At 36.9% G+C, this 13,313-nt stretch overlaps 1 pseudogene; it reads right to left on the reverse strand.

Annotated features, from left to right (window-relative positions):
• The window catches only part of LOC118577493, a 31,712-nt pseudogene extending 21,086 nt beyond the window's left edge, over positions 1-10,626 (reverse strand).
• Between the last annotated feature and the right edge of the window lie 2,687 nt (positions 10,627-13,313).

Below are 13,313 nucleotides of genomic sequence, written 5' to 3' on the forward strand. Positions count from 1 at the left end.
GTGTAGTTTCTCTTACTACTTCCTGCTGGAGGGGGTTGCTGTATCTTATGGGGACATAAAGAAAATTTTAGGATTATGGAGTAGTCCATGAGGGTAAATTTCTGAGCCAGTTGCCTTGAAACCATTGTGGATGTTGGATCATCTGGGCCATGGTGTCATTGGAGACCTTTCAGGGGGTCTTGGCTGATCAAATCTGATGTATCTTAATCTGGAACAAATCCACAGCCTCTGGCTTTCTGGGGGAAACAAATGCAGAGACTCCTTTCCAAAGCAACATATCCTTATATCCAAATTTTGAAGTCAGGGTACCTTTAAATGTTATGTATTTGTTTAACTCAACAGCTTTTATGATCAAATCTTTTTCTGCACTTAAAAATCCCAAATACAAGATAAACCAGATTCTCTGTGTAATATCCATCTTTGTAAGACTGAAACACCACTGTGGCTGCTGTCTCCGCCCACCTCAGCTTCCCAACATGGCGGTGGTATAGTTTACAGCCTGCTCTGTGTCTGGAGCCATGTGTACCATCTACTATCAGAAGTGGTTCTATCAAAGCATCGCATAGCCCAGAAACCTTTTTTTTTCTTTTTTTTTAAACTAGCAAATGCTAAATCCACCACACAGCAGAGTAAAGTGCCTCTTGTAGACTCCTCATTCCCACCACATTGCAGGTCAGCCTCACATGCCAGGAACCCGCCATAGTAGCTCAAACTGGCAGGCTGCCGCTAACTTGAGAGAGACAACTAGGAAGCTGTTTTTAGTTCCATTTTAGAATCTTTTTACTTAGGCTTTAGGTGGAAACTCTTGCCCCACGTTGGGCAGCATTTGTAGTTTGATTTTTCTGCCTGGCCCACTGTCAAGACAAATCTCTCTCACCCAGCAGGCCCATAGATGCTCAGACCCAACCAAGTAAACACACAGAAAGTTATATTGCTAACAAACTGTATGGCCATGGCAGGCTTCTTGTTATCTACTTCTACTATCTTAAATTAACCCATTTCTTTTAGTCTATACTTTGCCACATGGCTTGTGGCTTACCGGTGTCTTTACATGTTGCTTCTCCTGGCAGCAGCTGGCAGTGTCTCTACCCCAGCCTTTACTTCCCAGAATTCTCCTCCTCCTTGGCCTGCCTACCCTATCCTTTCTGCCTGGCAACTGGCCAATCAGCACTTTATTTATTTTACACAATCAGAGCAACACATTTGACATACAGAACATCCCACAGCACGTTAATGAAGAAATAAAGAAATAAATTAAAGACTCCCTAGAGATCAATGAAAAATGAATACACCACATACCCAAATTTGTGGGACACTATGAAAGCAGTGCTATGAGGGAAATTCATAGCACTAAATGGCCAAACAAAGAAGTTGGAGAAATCTCACACTAGTGACTTAACAGCACACCTGAAAGCTCTAGAACAAGAAGAAGTAAAGTCTACCTGGAAGAACAGATGCCAGAAAATTATCAAATTGAGAGCTGAAAACAATAAAATAGAAATAAAGTGAACAATACAAAAAATTAATGAAACAAAGAGCTGGCTCTTTGAGAAAATCAACAAGATAGACAAGCCCTTATCCAAACTAACCAAAAGACAGAGAGAGAGAGCATCCAAATGAACAAAATCAGAAATGAAAAGGGGGACATAACAAGAGACAATGAGGAAATCCAGAGAATCATCAGGTCATACTTCTAAAACCTCTACTCCACAAAACTGGAAAATATAAAATAAATGGATAATTTTCTGGATAGGTACCACATACCTAAATTAAATCAAGACCAGAGAAAACCATTTAAATAGTCCAATAACCCCTAAGGAAATAGAATCAGTCATTGAAAGTCTCCCAACCAAAAAAAGCCCAGGACCTGATGGTTTTACTGCAGAATTCTATCAGATCTTCAAAGAAGACTTAATACCAATACTCTTTAAATTGTTCCACACAATAGAAGAAGAAGGCATATTACCAAACTCCTTCTATGAGGCTACAATTACCCTGATTCCTAAAGCAAACAAAGATGCAACAAAGAAAGAGAACTACAGACCAATCTCCCTCATGAAAACTGATGCAAAAATACTTAATAAAACACTGACAAACAAACTCCAAGAACACATCAAAACAATTATCTACCATGATCAAGTAGGCTTCATCCCAGGGATGCAAGGTTGGTTCAACATACAAAGGTCCATCATTGTAATACACCATATAAACAAATTCAGAAAAAAAAATATGATCATCTCACTAGATGCAGAAAAGGCATTTGACAAAATCTAACACCCCTTCAAGATAAAGGTCTTGGAGCAATCAGGAATACAGGGAACATACCTAAATATAATAAAGGCAATCTACAGCAAGCCAACAGCCAACATCAAATTAAATGGAGAGAAACTCAAAGCAAAACCACTAAAATCAGGAACAAGGCAAGGCTGTCCCCTCTCCCCATACTTATTCAATATAGTACTTGAAGTTCTAGCCAGAGCTATAAGACAACATAAAAAGATTAAGGGGATACAAATTGGAAAGGAAAAAGTCAAGCTTTCCCTACTTGCAGATAACATGTTAGTATACATGAATGACCCCAAAAATTCAACCAAGGAACTGATACAGCTTATCAAACCTTTAGCAACATGGCAGAATACAAAGTCAACTGAAAAAAATCAGTAGTCCTCCTATATACAATAGACAAACAGGCTGAGAAGGAAATCAGAGATACATCACCCTTTGCAATAGCCACAAATGATATAAAATACCTTGGGGTTACTCTAAGCATGTGAACGACCTACATGACAAGAACTTTAAGTCTCTGAAAAAAGAAATTGAAGAATATGTCAGAAAATGGAAAGATCTCCCATGTTCATGGATAGGCAGCATTAACATAGTAAAAATGGCAAACTTACCAAAAGCAATCTACAGATTCAACGCAATCCCCATCAAATTACCAACACAATTCTTCACAGACCTTGAAAGTATAATACTGAACTTCATATGGAAAAACAAAAAAACCAGGATAGCCAAAAGAATCCTGTACAATTATACAACCTGTGGAGGCATCATGATACCTGACCTCAAGCTCTACTCTAGCCCTATAGTAATAAAAACAGCTTGATACTGGCATAAAAAAAATGACATATGGAGCAATGGAATCTAATTGAGACCCTGACATTAATTTGCACTCCTACGAACATATAATTTTGGCAAAGAAGCCAAAACTCTACACTGGAAAAAAGAAAGCATCATGAACAAATGGTGCTGGCATAACTGTATGTCAATGTGGTAGATGGCTGCAAATAGATCCATATCTGTCACCGTGTACAAAACTTAAGTCCAAGCAGATCAAAGACCTCAACATAAATCCAGTTACTCTGAACCTGATAGAAGAGAAAGTAGGAAGTAGTCTTGAACACATTGGCACTGGAGATCACTTACTAAATATAACACCAGTAGCACAGACACTGAGAGAAACAATCTATCAATGGGACCTGTTGAAACTGAAAAGCTTTTGTAGAGCAAAGGACACAGTTAACAAGACAAAGCGACAGCCTACACAATAGGAAAAGGTCTTCACCCCACATCTGACAGAGGGCTGATATCCAGAATATATAAAGAAATCCAGAAATTAGACATCAAAATGGCCAACAGTCCAATTTAGAAATGGGCTATAGAACTAAACAGAGAATTCTCAACAGAGGAAGCTCAAATGGCTGAAAGACATTTAAGAATTGCTCAACATCCCTAATTATCCATGAAATGCAAATCAAAATGACCTTGAGATACTACCTTACCCCTTTCAGAATGGCTAAGATCAAAACCAAAACCACAGAAGACAGCTTATGCTGGAGATGATGTGGAGCAAGGAGAACTCTCCTCCACTGCTGGTAAGAATGCAAGCTTTTACAGCCACTTTGAAATATATATGGCACTTCCTTAGAAAATTGGGAATCCATCTTCCCTAACACCCAGCTATAGCACTCTTGGGCATGTACCCAAGGAATGCTCAATCATATCACAAGGGCATTTGCTCAGCTATGTTCATATCAGCATTGTTTGTAGTATCCAGAATCTGGAAACTACCTAGATGCCCTTTAACTGAAGAATGGATAAAGAAAATATGGTACATATACACATTAGAGTACTACCTAGCAGAGGAAAACAATGACATCATGAGCTTTCCAGGCAAATGGATGGATGTAGAAAAAATCATCCTGAGTGAGGTAACCCAGACTCAGAAAGAAAAAACATGGTATGTACTCACTTATAGGAGGACACTAGATGTAAAACAAAGATGACTATACTGCTACTCACAACTCCAGGGAGGCTACCTAAAAGACAGCACTGTAAGAAAGACACAGGGATTACGTAATGACAGAAAAATGGAAGAGATCTACATGAACAACCTGGACGACAGTGGGAGTAATGAAGGGCAAGTTTTGAGGGAAATTGAGATTAGGGGAGTGGGAGATCCCAGCCTGGTCAAGAACAGAAAGGGAGAACAAAGAATAAGAGACCATGATAAATGAAGACCACATGAGACTAGGAAGAAGCAAAGTGCTAGAGAGGTCCCCAGAAATCCACAAAGATAACTCCACTGTAGACTAATTGCAATGGTCGAGGGAAAGCCTGAAGTGACCTAGTCTGGTGATCAGATGGCCAAACACCCTAATGGTCATGCTGGAACTCTCATCCAATAACTGACAGAAGTAGATGCATAGATCCTAGGCCAGGCCCCTAGGTGGAGCTCCAGGATTCCAATTGTTGAGAAAGAGGAGGGACTGTAAGAGTGAGAATTGTTGAGACCAATATTGGAAAAAGCACAGGGACAAATAGCCAAACTAATGGAAATGCATGGATTATGAGCCAAAAGCTGTGGAGCCCCTAGCTGGATCAGGCCCTCTGGATAAGTGAGACAATTGAATAACTTGAACTGTTTGGGAGGCATCCAGGCTGTGGGACCTGGTCCTGCCCTTAGTGCATGAGCTGGTTGTTTGGAACCTTGGGCTTACTCAGGGTCACTTTGCTCAGCCTGGAAGGATGGGACTGGACCTGCCTGTACTGAATTGACCAGGTTGAGCTGCATCCCCAGTGGATTCTTGTCCCTGGAGGAGATGGGAATGGAGGGGAGAAGGTGGGAGGAATGCTGGGGTGGGTGCGGGAAGGGGAGGACAGTGGAACCCATGGCTTATATGTAAAATTAAAACACAAATATAATTTAAAAAATAAAGAAAATAAGAAAAAAGAAGGAGCTTCTTCTACTTTGTGAAATTATTATGTGAGCTTGTTCATTTTATTATGGGGACTAATGATTTGTCCTGAATATTATTGTTTGCTTCCTGGAATATAATGATGATATCTGCCTTACCTTCCATGTATCAGTTATGTACTTTCACACAATAAAAATGAAGCCTCAAATAGGAAATATCACCAAAGCTTGGTTTGGAGACATAAAGCCAGTGCTTCATACAATGGGTTTAAAAGTGACTAGAAGAATCTCACAACTACCAAGTAAGGTTTAACCACAGACTAAAAATTCAATATTAATAAACAGGCTGCATATTCATTATTAATATTTACATATTCACTTACCTTATAAGGTGTTGGTAGATCAGGCTTCTGGTACCTTAGTTTAAGCAACCCCATCATTTTCAGTAAATTGAGACATGATTTTCACATATCATCACATATTTCACAAGGTAAATTAAATCTGAAGCTATTGCCATAGAGTATAAAATGGTAATCAGGATGACAGCTACAACTGGAGAGTGATGATCATTAAGCACTGACTAGATGACAGGTAATTGTCCATTTTGACTTGCACAATAAAATATTCTTGGTGCTGAAAGTATTCCAAAAGAACTGCTAGTCACCAGTGAAGTTGAGATTCCCCAAAGAAAGAACCCATTGTGCAGAAGGGAAGACTGTTCATCCATGTGACAGCAATAGAATCTATAAAAATTCAAACTGCCAAAGTCATTTTTGCTTGAAAACAAATAGAACAGCTCTCTGCAATTGTTTCTGTATCCATGCATTTTGTAATAGGACCTGACCATTCTTTTCTAAGAGAAGGAGTCTCTTATTCCTCTAATCTGTTGTGCCTTGTGATTGGTTTTGTCCATCAAAGCACATTAGAAGTGGATGTTTGAGAACTGCCAGGCTGCTCAGTGCTAGGAATAACAACAGTCCTTGCTTTCTTGATTGTTAAGCTGACCATCTCATGAATTGACCACCCCCAACCTTTTTGTCAGCTAAAACACAGAAAAAAAGCTATAGTATCTGTGGAACCCTGGGAATGCATCATATATATCTCCAAGTTAAGTGGCCTAAAATTCAGCCACTATGGTGTAGCATAAGTTTTGAAATTTGTGTGATGTGCAATATCCCTCACATTCACCCTTTAATGGTCCTGTGTTGCAGATATACTTAGAAGTGCTCCTGTCCAACATCCATTTTCACATTGGCAAACCTTGATTATACTACTATGTCATTTTATATCCTAAAGAAAGACTACTTGTGCCCCACTTTTTTTTTATCATAGTATTTAAAATCAATGCTGCCCAGGACTGGAATTAAAATCTCCCCAGTAATCTCATCTGGAGGAATGGAAAGTTGGATCACCAGAATAAGCACTTGTCTCTGAGGAAAAGTTTTCATATATTTTTCACAATTTGGTAGACTATATACAGAAATCTCAGAAAGTAATGAATGAATGATAATAGAGCCATACTTATTATTCCTTGGTGACATTCTGATGGATATATATATATATATATATACATATATATATATATATATATATATATATATATATATATATATATATATATATTCCAATCATGAAAATTAGTGCTCATTTTTACAAATAACTAGCAAGATCTTAGACAAGAACAGAGTGTTACAATGTGTGAAATATGTTTGAAAACTGGTTGTGACTCACTTTTTGATCCACTTCTGATCCACTTCTGATGGATACAAATGACAGCCTTAATGAAAATCTTGGCACTGGGTTTCATATCTAAGAAAGTAATGAGATGTTGCCTATTTTAAACAGCCTCTTTGATTGTAAAGATAAATGTGTATTTTGAAGGATGAAGCATCTAAGCATGGTGTTAATTTTTTGTGTTCTTGCCCTGATTGTTCAGGTATGTTGACATTGACATCCTTTTTTACTCCTTCCCTACTCTTCTTTCTTTGTCCTTTATTTTAGTTTTTCTTGGTCCATGGACTTCTAGATCAATAATATAGCTGTTAAAGTGATTGTTTATCATATAATAGATGATTTGGGTTATTATTTTTTCCTTAGACTCATTGAAAAGCCCAAAACATAAACATTATTTTTATAGCATCATAAGAATTCTAAAAATTTCTATACTATATAAAACTTGAAATCTTTATTTCCAAGCACAGATACATCTATCCTATTTAATTTTAATTCATCATACCTGAAAAGATGATTTCCTGGGGTGTCAAAACTGCCAAGTGTGATATATTAGTCAGTAAGTACAACAGAGTCACAATGGAAACATCAGATATTAATGATTTTGTAATTGTATCTGTAGGATTTTTTATTTCTCCTAAGAAAAGTAAATAAATATATAAATATATTAGAAAGTTCACATTAAACATATGTGTCCCATGTTATGGACATGATCACATTAGGTTTCTCATAAAGCAATTCTTTCTGTCACTAGATAGAGATCATGTATTATCTCCCTTTCACTGAGATAGAGTTATTGATGGTTTAGATATATAATACATATCTTCATATATTTAATAAGTCTATTGAATATAAAGGAGTGTGTTGTTGTCTTTGTTTCCTGAACACAAGAACCTAGACATATGCACTCTTTTAAGGTACATATTTTAGAGCAAAATGTTTCATGAGGCAATATGAAGGACACAATTTTATTCTTTTATAATCACCAATCTTATTGTGCAGTAACCTAATTCCGCAAACATTTTATTATAGATTTATAGTGATGTTCATGAACTATTGTATACAATATCAATTTAAGTCAGTGTAATGTTCCCAAAGGTCAACTTCTCAAACATAAGTTATTTCCACATTCTGGGCCATTTACCTGAAAAATGAATATCATGAGAAATTGGCATCAATAATAGCTTTTTGATTCTTCAATTCAAAATTTTAATTCAAAATTAAACTTGCAACAAACATGAAGTGTTTATTTCAGAGCATACCTCACTACAACCATGTATCAGAAAAAATAACATGCATATTGCAGTACATGGTTGTAACACTGCAGAGTATCACCACATACTACTCATAATATATCATCTCAGATTCAGAAATTTAGATGCTATAAAGCTCCCTGTACATAGCTTCTTCCAATAAAGGAATATATTTTAATTATGGCAAGCAAATATTTCTAGTGTCTTCCTACCATACTTCCTAGGCATATATGTGCCAAATGGGTATGCCATTGAAGTGTATTGTGCTAGAATTTTGACTTTTTAATATTGTTTATTTTTTTTCTGACTGGACAGTGATAAAGTTTGGGACAACTCCAACCACACTTGATATACCAACACAGCAGGGGGTATTATTGAGGCCCATACATCCATGAAGAACTACAAACAGTTAGCAATTGGTGAGAGATGTAGAATTAGTCTCCCTGATGTATGAGCACGCTAGTTGGGATGGTCAGCTACAGAAACCTATACACGCAGCAACACTGAATGAGCACAGCAAGTTGTATTCACATGTTTGTTTGGGTATATATGTGGCAACAATTGTTAAAGAAGATAAGGCTGTGAATTTGGGGGTTAAAGTGCAGATATGGGAAGGTGGGAGGAAGGAGATAGAGGAGGAAACTATATATTTATATCCAAATTAAATTAAAATTAACTGTTAGATCAAGTTGGCTTGACATTAATACCAGTTTCTAATAATATATGAACTGGCACTGCTTGAGTTACTTTCTACTACTGCGAGAAACTACCATGACCAAGGAAACTTATAAAAGGAAGGATGTATTTGGGCTTACAGTTCCTGATGGATAAGAGTCCACAATGTTGAGGAGGTCTAGAAGGTCATGGTGGTAGCAATAAAATGTTGAAAAGTCACACCTTTAAAAAGCAAGGAGGAATCATAGATAGCACACAAAAAGTAGGGTGTGAACATGGACATTCAAAACTCACTCTAGTGATATGCTTCCTTCAGCAAGACTCTATGGTTCCACTATGTCTTCAAACAGTGCCACCAACTACAGACCAAGTGTTCAAGTACTTTCAACATTAGAAGGACATTCTCAATCAAACACAAGAGTCCCAAAAGATACTTCTGCCAATTTTATTAGCTATTTATATGAGATGGTGTTTTCAGTATTAACAATTATAAAACCAATATATCAAACACCTATAAACTGTATATAATTGTCTACATACAGTATTATCTCCTATCTTTAGGTGAAAAGCATAAGCACACATATTTCTTATTAGGATGCAATTTTTCTTTTCTATTTGTTCAATGTCAAACTTTTTGCATTGCCAAATTTTTAAACAAATTTCTTCTTTTTTCAAAACAGGGTTTCTCTCTGTAGTTTTGCTGCCTGTCCTGGATCTCACTCTGTGGACCAGGCTGGCCTGGAACTCACAGAGATCTCCCTGGCTCTGCCTCCCGAGTACTGAGATTAAAGGTGTGAACCACCATAGCATGGCTAAACAAATTTCTTAGTGACTTATTATCATTAATGGTTTTATTTATTGCATATATATATATATATATATATATATATATATATATATATATATATATATATATATATATATATATATATGATTAGGGTCAAGTAAAATTAATGAGTGGGAAGAAGACATGTAAGAAAATGTATAAGAAGCCCTGTGTTGGATGGAGCATTATCACATACTTCTTTTTCTGCTCCTACTCCATGCACTGATCTATTATCAAGTAAGGCAAACTTTCAAATAAAATGAATGGTCTATTCCTAGCAGCGATGACAAGAAATGAGAGCTTTCTGAATCAATATAGAGAAGTATGTGGTGCTGGAAGAGAATAATCACATCTATGACTTGACAGATATTCCAGTAGGGCAAGTGGTCAGTTTTCACACACAAATTGATTAACTGGTTTGCTATATTTGTTGGAGACTCATGTTTAACTTTATGAAATAGGACTTATCTCTGTGTGTACTTTCAGCAGTAATATATTTTCCCATGAAATGAAAGAAGTTCATCTTTAAGTGAAGACTCTAAACTCTTCTCATCAAATGGTTAAATTTTAGACAGTTGTAACAAAATTAACCCAGATAGTAAAAAGTCAAATTATCACATAATGGAAATAAATGGAACCCTAAAAATACAAGGAACATTAGTACAGACATGGTTGTAATGATTTGGAATTACAAGAAAAAAATGAATGCCTCATATGAATACAGTGTAATCATGATCTGTTTATCTTATTTTCATCAAATAGCTTGCATAAAATTATGAGACAAATTATGAGAAAAAAATGTTCACACTGTGAAAAGGAAGGATCAAATTTTATTAAATTTATATATCTTGAAAATTTATGTAAGACTCTCTACCTGGGAAGTAGCTGTCTACCTTGACCTGGGAATCAGGTGGACATTTTTCACTGTTCTTCAATACTCCCATTTCCAACAAAAAATATCCCTGTAACAGAACCCAGAAACTCTAGTAGAATAGTCCAATAGAAATGCAATAGTGTTAAGGCACAAGATACAGACTTCAAATTAGCTATAATGAGTGTGCTCAAAGTCCACAAAAACTATAAAAATGGATCACTTCATAAGTCTATGAAAAAACAAGCAACGAGTAGAACAAAATAATGAAAACAGTTAAAGAAATAAAAATAAAAATAGAGTAACTAGCAGTCCAGTCATCTTTTTTTTATATCTAGTATCCTCCTATGAGTGAGTACATACCATGTTTGTCTTTCTGAGTCTGGGTTGCCTCACTCAAGATGATTTTTTCTAGATCCATCCATTTGCCTGCAAACCTCATGATGTCATTGTTTTTCTCTGCTGATTAGTAATCCATTGTGTATATGTACCATATTTTCTTTATCCATTCTTCAGTTGAAGGGCATCTAGATTGTTTCTAGGTTCTGGCTATTACAAACAATGCTAATATGAACATAGCTGAGCAAATGCCCTTGTGGTATAATTGAGCATTCCTTGGGTATATGCCCAAGAGTGCTATAGCTGGGTCTTGGGGGAGATTGATTCCCAATTTTCTAAAATTCCAAAGTGGCTGAACAAGCTTGCATTCCCACCAGCAGTGGAGGAGAGCTCCCCTTGCTTCAAATCCTCTCCAGCATAAGCTGTCTTCTGTGTTTTTTATCTTAGCCATTCTGAAAGGTGTAAGGTGGTATCTCAGAGTCGTTTTGATTTGCATTTCCTGGATAATTAGGGATGCTGAGCAATTCCTTAAATGTCTTTCAGCCATTTGAACTTCCTCTGTTGAGAATTCTCTGTTTAGTTCTATAGCCCATTTCTTAATTGGACTGTTGGCCATTTTGATGTCTAATTTCTGGATTTCTTTTTATATTCTGGATATCAGCACTCTGTCAGATGTGGCGTTGGTGAAGTCCTTTTCCCATTCTGTAGGCTGTCACTTGTCTTGTTGACTGTGTTCTTTGCTCTACAAAAGCTTTTCAGTTTCAACAGGTCCCAGTGATAGAAACATCTCTCAGTGTCTGTGCTACTGATGTTATATTTAGTAAGTGATCTCCGGTGCCAATGTGTTCAAGACTACTTCCTACTTTCTCTTCTGTCAGGTTCAGAGTAACTGGATTTATGTTGAGGTCTTTGATCCACTTGGACTTAAGTTTTGTGCATGGTGACAGATATGGATCTATTTGCAGCCTTCTACACATAGACATCCAGTTGTGCCAGCACCATTTGTTCAAGATGCTTTCTTTTTTCCAGTGTAGAGTTTTGGCTTCTTTGTCAAAAATTATATGTTCATAGGTGTGCAGATTAATGTCAGGGTCTTCAATTAGATTCCATTGGTCCACATGTTGGTTTTTATGCCAGTACCAAACTGTTTTTAGTACTGTAGCTCTATAATAGAGCTTGAGGTTGGGGATCATGATGCCTCCAGAGGTTGTTTTATTGTACAGGATTCTTTTGGCTATCCTAGGTTTATTGTTTTTTTCATATGAAATTGAGTATTGTTCTTTTCAGGTCTGTGAAGAATTGTGTTGGTATTTTGATGCTGATTGCATTGAATCTGTACATTGCTTTTGGTAAGATTGCCATTTTTATTATATTAATCCTGCCTATCCATGAGCATGGGAGATCTTTCCATTTTCTGATATCTTCTTCAATTTCTTTTTTCAGGGACTTAAAATTTTTGTCATATAGGTCGTTCACATGCTTAGTTAGAGTAACCCCAAGGTATTTTATATCATTTGTGGCTATTGTAAAGGGTGATGTATCTCTGATTTCCTTCTCAGCCTGTTTGTCTATTGTATATAGGAGGGCTACTGACTTTTTTTTGAGTTGATCTTGTATCCTGCCGTGTTGCTGAAGGTTTTTATAAGCTGTATCAATTCCTTGGTTTAATTTTTGGGGTCACTCATGTATACTATCATGTCATCTGCAAATAGGGAAAGCTTGACTTCTTCCTTTCCAATTTGTATCACCTTAATCTCCTTATGTTGTCTTATAGCTCTTATGGCTAGAACTTCAAGTACTATATTGAATAAGTATGGGGAGAGGGGACAGCCTTGCCTTGTTCCTGATTTTAGTGGTTTTGCTTTGAGTTTCTCTCCATTTAATTTGATGTTGGCTGTTGGCTTGCTGTAGATTGCCTTTATTATATTTAGGTATGCTCCCTGTATTACTGATTGCTCCAAGACCGTTATCATGAAGGGGTGTTGGATTTTGTCAAATGCCTTTTCTCCGTCTAGTGAGATGATCATGTGTTTTTTTTCTGAGTTTGTTTATATGGTTTATTACATTGTCATACTTTCATATGTTGAACCACCCTGCAACTCCAGGGAGGCTACCTAGAAAACAGGACCCTAAGAAAGACACAGGTATCACCCAATGACAGAGAAATGGATGAGATCTACATGAACAACCTGGACGACAGTGGGAGTAATGAAGGGCAAGGTTTAAGGGAACGAAAGCTCAGGGGAGCAGGAGATCCCAGCTGGATCAAGAACAGAAAGGGAGAACAAGGAATAACAGACCATGATAAATGATGACCACATGAGAAAAGGAATAGGCAGAGTGCTTGAGAGGTCCCCAGAAATCCACAATGATATATCCTCTGAAGACTGCTGGCAATGGTCAAGAGAAAGCCTGATCTCA

Source organism: Onychomys torridus, chromosome 2 (assembly GCF_903995425.1).
Source record: "Onychomys torridus chromosome 2, mOncTor1.1, whole genome shotgun sequence".
Classification (NCBI taxonomy): domain Eukaryota; kingdom Metazoa; phylum Chordata; class Mammalia; order Rodentia; family Cricetidae; genus Onychomys; species Onychomys torridus.